Source organism: Lithobates pipiens, unplaced genomic scaffold (assembly GCF_037356315.1).
Source record: "Lithobates pipiens isolate NorthernLeopardFrog02 unplaced genomic scaffold, aLitPip1_a1.2 Scaffold_23, whole genome shotgun sequence".
NCBI lineage: Eukaryota > Metazoa > Chordata > Amphibia > Anura > Ranidae > Lithobates > Lithobates pipiens.
The window spans coordinates 160032644-160042018 of record NW_027507785.1 but is presented as its reverse complement, the minus strand read 5'-3'; positions in this window follow the sequence as shown (position 1 = coordinate 160042018).

Genomic DNA, 9375 nt, shown 5'->3' with positions numbered 1-9375 from the left:
CCTCGCCATTTCTGTCTCGTTGCAGCTCCCAGGAAGGACTTTGCAAGACCTCGCTATCATTGACTCCGGGGCTTGTAGTTGCTTTATGGACTCTTCTTTTGCCAGTAAACATTGAATCCCTCTGCTGTACACGGCCCAAGGACTTTCTATCCACCTGGCCGATGGTTCAACAATAAAATCTGGACCAGTTATACAAGAGACTGCTCCCCTTTCAGTTACTATCTCCAACCTGCACCAAGAACTGCTTTGTTTGGACATTATCTCATCTCCATTGTTTCCTATCATTCTTGGCATACCATGGCTGCAGGCCCACAACCCTGCTATAAAATGGCTCACCGGGGAGATCACATTCCTCTCTCCGTATTGCCAGCAGTACTGTATCCTGAAGAGTTCTGGTGAACCTTCTGCTCTATTATGTCTGGACTCTGATTCTGAGTCCCCAAAGTGTATCATGACTACCTAGACATTTTTAGTAAAAAGGGGGCAGAAGCCTTGCCTCCCCATCGGGCATATGACTGCCCCATTGAGCTTCCTCCCGGAGCCAAAGTTCCCTTTGGCAGGATTTTCCCACTGACCGAATTGGAACAAGAGACCTTAAAAATTTATATTGATGAAAACCTGAAGAAGGGTTTCATTCGACCTTCCACTTCCCCAGCAGGTGCGGGCATCTTTTTCATGGAAAAGAAAGACCATACCCTTCAGCCCTGTATAGACTATCGAGAACTAAACAAAATAACAGTTAAAAACCGGTACCCGCTTCCTCTGGTACCAGAATTATTTCAGAGAATGGGAACTGCCACTACTTTCACTAAGCTGGACCTCAGAAGGGCCTACAATCTGGTCTGTATCAGAAGCGGGGATGAGTGAAAGACAGCATTTCACACACGCTTCAGGCACTTTGAATACTTGGTGATGCCCTTCGGGTTGTGTAATGCCACCGCTACCTTTCAGTATTTCATAAATGATGTCTTCCGGGACTATTTGGATTTGTTCGTCATAGTCTACTTAGATGACATCCTCACTTTCTCCCCTTCTCTGGACTCTCACCGTAAACATGTTAAATGTATCCTAGCCCGGCTCCGACAATCCGGACTGTACGCTAAGGCCGAGAAATGTGCCTTTGAGCAAGAAAGCATCCCATTTTTGGGCCTAATCATTTCTGTAGAAGGAATAAAGATGGATCCACAGAAGATTTCCACAATTCTTGACTGGCCAGCCCCCACAGACAAAAAAGGGGTCCAACGTTTTGTTGGCTTTGCCAATTTTTATAGAAAATTCATCAAGGGGTTCTCCGCTATCATCTGCCCTATAACGCAACTAACCAAGCAAGGGGTGCATTTTCATTGGTCCTCGGAAGCTCAGGCCGCTTTCGAGTCCCTCAAAAGACAGTTCACTTCCACTGATGTCTTGAAACATCCCAATTCTTCCCTGCCATTTGTCCTGGAGGTAGACGCTTCAGAAATCGCCATTGAAGCTGTTCTCTCCCAGCGACAAGGGACCAAAGCCTTGCTATTTCCAGTTGCCTTCTTTTCCCGCAAACTGTCCCCCGCGGAGAAGAATTATGATGTAGGTGAATTAATGGCCATAAAATCTGCCCTGGAAGAATGGCATCATCCTATCCTGATTTTTTTTTTTTTTTTTTATAATTAATGTTTATTAAAGAAGAGAAGCGTGTACAGAGCATAACGATCAATATAGAAACCAATAGCAAGATCAACAACATTATAACGTTAGTTACATGGGCACAGAAATATACACCCACCTCTTCTATTATAAAAGAGGAAATATAGTAGACAGAATTAGGAGGGGAGTAAAGGAAAGGGAAAATAAGCAGAAAGAGAGAGAGAAAGAGAAAGAAGGGAGGGGGGGGGGGATGTGGGGGGGGGGGGGCAGACCACCGTCAGACAACCTATTGCAAAATATCAGTAGACATAGTAAGAACAATTGTCATGTTCACCTCACTCTGGTTGAGACATTATGGCTGCATAACTCGAGGAATATTTAAAGGCAACCCAACAGGCCCAGATCTTTGTTGACAACTCAGATTTACCCCGGAGGGAAAGGGTCATATCCTCCATGTAATATGTGGTATCCACGTTGAGCAACCAACGCCGGAGGGTGGGGATCGTCTTCAGCTTCCAAAACTGAGGAATGAGGGTTTTAGCAGCGTTTAATAGATGTGGTGTAATCGACCTCTTGTAGGAGCCTGTCGGCCTCCCCGTGCAATGGAACAGGATATACCACGGGTCATTAGGTACCTCCCACCCCTGGATTTCTTTAATTGTGTATAAGATCGCCAGCCAGAATGGGCGGATCCTCGGGCAGTACCACCAAATATGGGCATGAGTGGCTACCTCCCCGCACTCCCGCCAACAGAGTGGGGAGGACTGGGGAGAGAACCTATGTAAAACAACCGGTGTGTAGTGCCATCTGGTCAAAAGTTTATACGCCATTTCTGATGTCTTAGAGGATCCAGAGGAGGCATGAGCCAGTGTTAGGATTTGTGACTGCTGGGACGGAGACAGCGCCATTTGTAGTTCCCTTTCCCAGTACCGTAGGAAGGAGGGGGTACCCGTAGAAGTGAGGGACAGCAGGGCCTGATAGAAATACGAAACCGGCCGCTCAATCGGGTCAGGTTCAGCAAATGCGGTTTCCACAGGTGTAAGCTCCGCCAGGGTGCGCAGGGGCTTTGGGAGCATGCGAACAAAGTTCAACAGTTGATGATGTTTCCAGCGATCCATGTAGGAAATGGAGGAGTCACCCATGATGGAAGAAAGAGGTAGCACCCCGGATGGGCCGGTGAACTGATGTAGATAGGTGTTAGTGCCCAGCCGCCACGGGTGAATCTGAGGGTCCATGTTACCCGGTGGGAAAAAGTTGTGACCCACCAAGGGCATCAGGGGGGAGTTATACAGCCAGCCATACCTCTTACAGATAGAGTCCCATACCATCAAGGAGGAGTGTGTAAGTGGGGACGTGGTAGGCAAAAGGGTCCGGAACTTCCTCGGTATCCACATCAGCGTGGAAGGTTCAGCTCCACAAAGGTCTGTTTCCACATTTACCCAGAGTTTCGTGCCCTTGCAATACTTCAAGTCAGAGAGCCTGGTCAACACAACGGCCCTATAGTAGAGCTTAAAGTCTGGCACAGCTAAACCCCCGCTACACTTAGGGCGGATGAGGAGTGTTCTATTCAGCCTGGGCCTTCTCCTATTCCATATGTACCGGTATACCATAGATGTCAAAATTGTAAAAAACCCCACCGGTATCCCAAACGGGACCATCTGCAACATGAAGAGCACCCTGGGCAGCAAGTTCATCTTAACCAGACCAATTCTGCCCAGCCAAGAATGTCGTAGCTGGGACCACTTTTGGATATCGGACCTAAGAGTGTTGAGCAAAGGCAGAAAGTTAGCGCGGAAAAGGGACGATAGTGAGGGCGTTAGGTGTATGCCCAAATATTTCATGGAACTCAGCTGCCAGTTAAAGGGATAGTTCTTTTTCAGGTGGGATACCTGTTTGGCGGGTACAGAGATGTTTAACATTTCCGATTTGGACATATTGATTTTAAAGTTTGACACCGCGCCGTAGGCCGAAAACTCGGACATAAGATTTGGAAGGGTGATCAGAGGCTGTTGCACGTAGAACAAAATATCGTCCGCGTAAGCCGCGTATTTGTGTTCCGTCGTACCTATGGTGACGCCACGTATATTCGGGTTTTGTCTAATAAGGGATAAAAATGGCTCTAGGGATATTGCGAATAAAATCGGCGAGAGCGGGCACCCCTGGCGAGTGCCGTTGTATAGGGTGAAGGGGTCACTAAGGGTTCCGTTAATCCGTATCTGAGCTGTGGGGCAGTGGTACAACGCCGCTATTTGGGAGCGCAAAGTGGGACCTATGCCCAGGTGCGCCAGCGTAGCCATAAGGAAGTCCCAGTCCACCCTGTCAAACGCCTTCTCAGCATCCGTGGAGAGTAACAGGGTGGGCTGGGCAGTCCGCCGCACATAAGCCATTAGGGAGAGTGTGCGGAGAGAATTATCCCACGCTTCCCTCCCGGGGATGAATCCCGTCTGATCCCGTGAAATCCACTGTGGCACCAGGGGGAGCAGCCTATTCGCTATGGCTTTAGCATAAATCTTCGCATCTATATTCAAGAGCGAAATAGGACGGTAGCTCGCGCAGTCACTAGGGTCCTTGCCCTCCTTGGGTAATACCGTGATGTGTGCATGAGTGGTCTCCGGGCGAAGGTCCCCGCCGTCCGAGGTCACGTTAGCATATCTGGTCAAGTACGGCAACAGTATGTCAGCGTACGCTCTATAATACGATACCGTGAGGCCGTCTGGACCCGGTGCCTTACCGCGCGCCATAGCTTTCATGGCGCCCAGAAGCTCCGCAGTCGTCAACTCCCCCTCCAAGGAAGCCAAAACCTCCCCGGAGAGTTTCGGGAGGGCGGCACGGGCCAGATAGTCCCCAATAAGGCGTCCCCGAGCCTCTCTATCATGGTCCCCCTGGTGCACCCGATACAGGCGCTGGTAAAAGTCCCTGAATGTCTTGGCTATACGGGGTGTCTCGAACACCAAGTCTCCCGAGGGGGTCTTAACTTTGGCAATAAACGCCGCATTCTTCCGCTGTCGCACCGAATTAGCCAGCAGTCTACTGGGCCTATCGCCCCACTCATAAAAACGGTGAGCTACCAACCGCGCGCGACGTTTGTGATCTAAATGAAGGAGAGACTTCAAGGTCTCCCGTTTTTCCGTTAAGGCGTGGAAAAGGGCCGGAGTCTGGTTCAACTTATGTCGGCGTTCTAAGTCAGTAATGTCACGCAACAAGTTGGACTGTTGAGTTAAGCGCTCCCTCTTTTTCCTAGCACCCAATTCTATGAACTTTCCCCTAATATACACCTTGTGGGCCTCCCAGAGCACTCCCGGTGAAACTTCAGGACTGACATTAGTCTTAAAATAAAACTCCAAACTGTCACCCATCACCTTTTTATCCGCCTCTTCGGCTATGAGGTCCTCGTTCAACTTCCAGTTAGTGGCCTTCAGAGGTATAGACGCCACGCTAATGGTTAAAGAAATCGGAGCATGGTCCGAAATGGGGGATGAGTCAATGCTTGACTTCACTATGAGCGGGAGGTGTTGGTGATCAATGAAGCATAAATCTATTCTAGAGTAGGTTTGGTGCACCGGGGAAAAGTAGGTAAAGTCCCTTTCCCGCGGGTGAGCAATTCTCCAGACATCCATCAATTGTAGGTCATGGAGTCGAGAACGTATATACCTTATTCCCCTGCCGGAAAGCGAGGAACCACCCCTAGAGGTGTCCAGAGTAGGTTCCAAGGGAACATTAAAATCGCCCGCTAGGAGAATGCATCCACGTGCAAAGTTCCGCAGGGAGCTAAGTGTGGAAGCCAAGAAACGCACCTGGTTTTTATTAGGGGAGTATAAGGTGGCCAAAGTACACTGCATGCTGCCCAGGGTGCCCCGCAGAAACAGGAAACGTCCCGCAGGATCACACAACATTTCCTCAAACGTGAACGCGGTTCCCCTACGAATCCCGATGGCCACGCCTTTGGCTTTAGAGATGTCGGAGAGGCTGTAGTACCACGTAGGGTACTGTGGTGAGTGCAACCTAACTCGAGTCGTCTGTGTGAGGTGGGTCTCCTGGAGGAATACCACGTCCCCCCGCAAACGGTCCAGTTCCCTATATAAATTGTGTCTCTTCCCTGGGGCGTAAAGGCCCCGTACATTAAAAGATACAATGTTCACAGTAGCCATGGGGTCTCAGGAGGAGGAACCGCGATCACCACAACATTATCAATACAATACCAAGGCGGTCTGCCGCCAAAGAGGGGGGAGGGGAACAGAGGGGGTGTAGGCAGTAGACAGAAAAGGTGAAAGAGAAAAGGAAAGAAGAAAGAAAGGCAACAAGAAAATGCAAGGCCCCACCTTAGTGGGAAAAACAAAATGAACCAAAAAAGGTGCTGTCGAAGAACAGCCATTAGTGCACGCATTACCATGCCGTGCAAGAGCGGGCTGCGTAACCGCCACAGGGCCCCCACGCCCGCCACCCCAACAGGGGAACGGACGCCGAGGCCCCGCGCCGGGCAGCCCCCGCTCAAAAAGGGGGAGGCGGGACGCAGGCAGCCGGGCGCAAACCACACCATAAAGGTCCAAGTCAGCGCCCCGCGGTCCGGTGCCGACACCTAGGCAGAAAAATCTAGAAATAACATCATCCAAAGCCTAAAGCGCCTGTACAGAACAATATTGGTATGAAGCTAAAGCGGTAGGATACCCAATGGGGGGGGGGGGGGAGAGGGGAACCGTGAGTCAGCTACGCTCCACAGGCACAGCGAGGAAGATGAAGGAATGTCACGCCAATAAAAAGAAAAAAAAAGGGCAAAAGAGCAGCGATGTTCATGTCCAGACTGAGGGCCCCTTAGGGGTACCGGGTTACTGGCCACACGGCCAAGGGTGACTCAGCCCTGGCCTGCAAAAACACGTTGTCGCCAGAGGCGGTCAGCTTCCTCGCACAAACTTAGTAAAAGGAGCCCCCCCAGTCACGTTCAGGCGGTATGTCCCACAAATGCAAGTAGACGTCCTGAACAGGTAACCAAGTTGAACAAGTTGACGGGCAGGATGCCCTTTCAAGGGCGGTAGTCAGGTGCAGAAGTACGGTGGGCACGGCTCACCCTCTGCCAGCCCTGGTCGGTCCCAGCGGGCAGGGGCGGGATGCCTTCTTGCCATCCAGGTAGTTCCGGGATAGGAACGGACATATCCGTGCAGAATTTGGACAGCTCCTCCGGAAATCGAAGTATTGCGGTTTTGCCATCTCTAGATGCGATCAAGGCCGCAGGGAAGCCCCACCTATATTTAATGGACGCCGCCCGGAGCAGTTCCGTGAGGGGCCTTAGGGCCCTGCGTCGATCCAAGGTTTCCTTAGCGAGATCCGGGAAAAAGGATAGCATCGCCCCATGGAAATCAAACGGATTAGCTCCCCTAGCTTTCTGCATAATCAGTTCCTTTTCAGGATAATGGTGGACCCGGCAAATGATGTCCCGTGGGACATCTGTAGCAAGATTGCGTGGGCGGAGTGCCCTGTGCACCCGGTCAATCTTCAAAGGGGCGTCAGGTGCTCGTCCCAGAAGACTATTAAAAATGCCCCGAACGGATGGTAACAGATCGTCGTCTCCAGTCGCTTCGGGAAGTCCCCTAATCCGAACGTTATTACGTCTGTTACGATTCTCTTGATCTTCGATCTTGTAAACGGTCGTACGATGCGCAATGGCAAGTTGACGTGTAGTCGCCTGGAGGGATCGGATAGCGTTCGCGTGGCGATCGAGACGTTGCTCCGACTCTTCAACACGAACCAATACTTGTGAGAGATCCGAACGAACTGCGGAGACCTCCTTCCTGATGACCCGCTCGAGGTTCAGAAGCATGGCGGCGAGATCGGAGGTGGTAGGGAGATCGCTCACTCTCGGCGCCGCTCCGGCGGAAGGATGTGACTCACCCTCAGCCCCCGAGCCCGCCGAGGACTCGGGCGAGCGCGACCTCCGGTCCGGCCCATCGCGGGATGCGGAATCTACTCTACTCCGCGGCTTGCGGCCTAGGTCGTCCTGCTCTTCCACCTCGTCCGGTTCCACGGAAAGGAATCGCTTAATCGACCCCGTCGAGGCTCCTTTCTTGGGCAGAGACTTGCCCGTCCGCCGACCCATCATTCAGGTAGCAAAAATATGAATTTTTGGATGATTTTATGGATATTTCTCGGTGTCGGCCTCGGAGCTCACAGAGCACACGTCTGCTCTAGCTCATCACCAGGCCACGCCCCCATCCTATCCTGATTTAAACAGACCACAAGAACCTGGAATACCTGAATTCCGCAAAGAGACTGAGACCGCGACAAGGTTCTCGTTCCATGTCACCTATCTTCCGGGCTCCAAAAACACGAAACCCTATGCCCTCTCCAGGATGTTCCACAAATCCAAGGAAACTTCACCTCCTGACACTATCCTGGTCCCGGGGAACTTTCTCCTGCTACATGAAGACCTGCTCACGCAGATTAAGCAAGCTTTAATTGGATCGGCACCCGCCATAGGAGCAGAACTACAGGCTAGGGATGAACTGTTTTTGTACGGGAGCAATATCTTTGTACCTGAAGGCTTACGGGTGTCAATTTTAGAACTTTGCCATGACCATGCACTGGCAGGGCACTTTGGTTTCACTAAAACTGCTGATCTTGTCCTTCTGGTGGCCCCAAGTACTTAAAGACTGTACGTGGAGTCCTGCACCACCTGTGCTTAGAACAAGACCTATAGATCCAGAGCCTGGGGATTATTGAAACCCCTGCCCATTCCGGACAGGCCGTGGGAAATGTTGTCTATGGACTTTATTGTCGACCTACCCCCTGGCAGAAGGGCATACTGCCATCTTTGTGGTGGTAGATCGGCTGTCTAAAATGGCCCATTTCATCCCGATGAAGGGTACTCCCTCGGCTTCCAAAACAGCACAAATGTTTGTCAGAGAAATAATTAGAAAAAATAGAAAAATCTGCGCTTAGTAAAAACGAATAAAAACTAATAAAAAATCAGCAGCTGAACACCATAACCAGGATACTGGGCACAAAGAAAACAAAAGAAATAAAGTGCAGCGCTTGGCCACTAAATGTGAATGTGGCCTAACAAATATAAATATAAACCAAAAAAACTGTGAAGTCAAATACACAAATATTATGAAAAGATCTTAATGAAAAATACTTCTGAAACTCAAGTGTCCAATGAGATCAAAAACAAACTGTGAATTCAAATGACCATATATAAATGAATGCAGCAAAATAATATAAATAATGTCCCGTGTGAATATGAAGCAAACGTAGCTGAAATTTGTTTATTCAAAAATAATACTTGACCACGTGGACCCTTAACCTCTAAACACCAATAATAGATGGAGGCTTACCAGATCCTCAGTGACCCCCTGTTAGGGGAGGTCAAACTGCGCAGATTCGATCATGAATCACATAGACGTCTCGATACCAGATGACGGAGATCGTCCCAATTGTTCGGATGTCACGTGATCTTCAGATCCGCTCGGATACTCCCAGCACGCCTCCAAACGACATATCACCATAGAGAAACAAAATGCGCCAAATCGTGTGATATAGTTTCAACAGGATTTATTTAAACCGAATAATCAAGCGCTTAAATGACTCCACCAAGTCATAAGAAGATACAGAAAACGTTTAAAAAAATGAACGAAATGCTAGCAAGGTAAAAAAACTCATCAACATGAGTTAGTAATGCGAACGCAGATGCACAATGGGTGTGAGCGTGGCTACCCGACAATCGTTTCGTCAAAGGTCTGACGTCATCAGGGGTACGCCCAC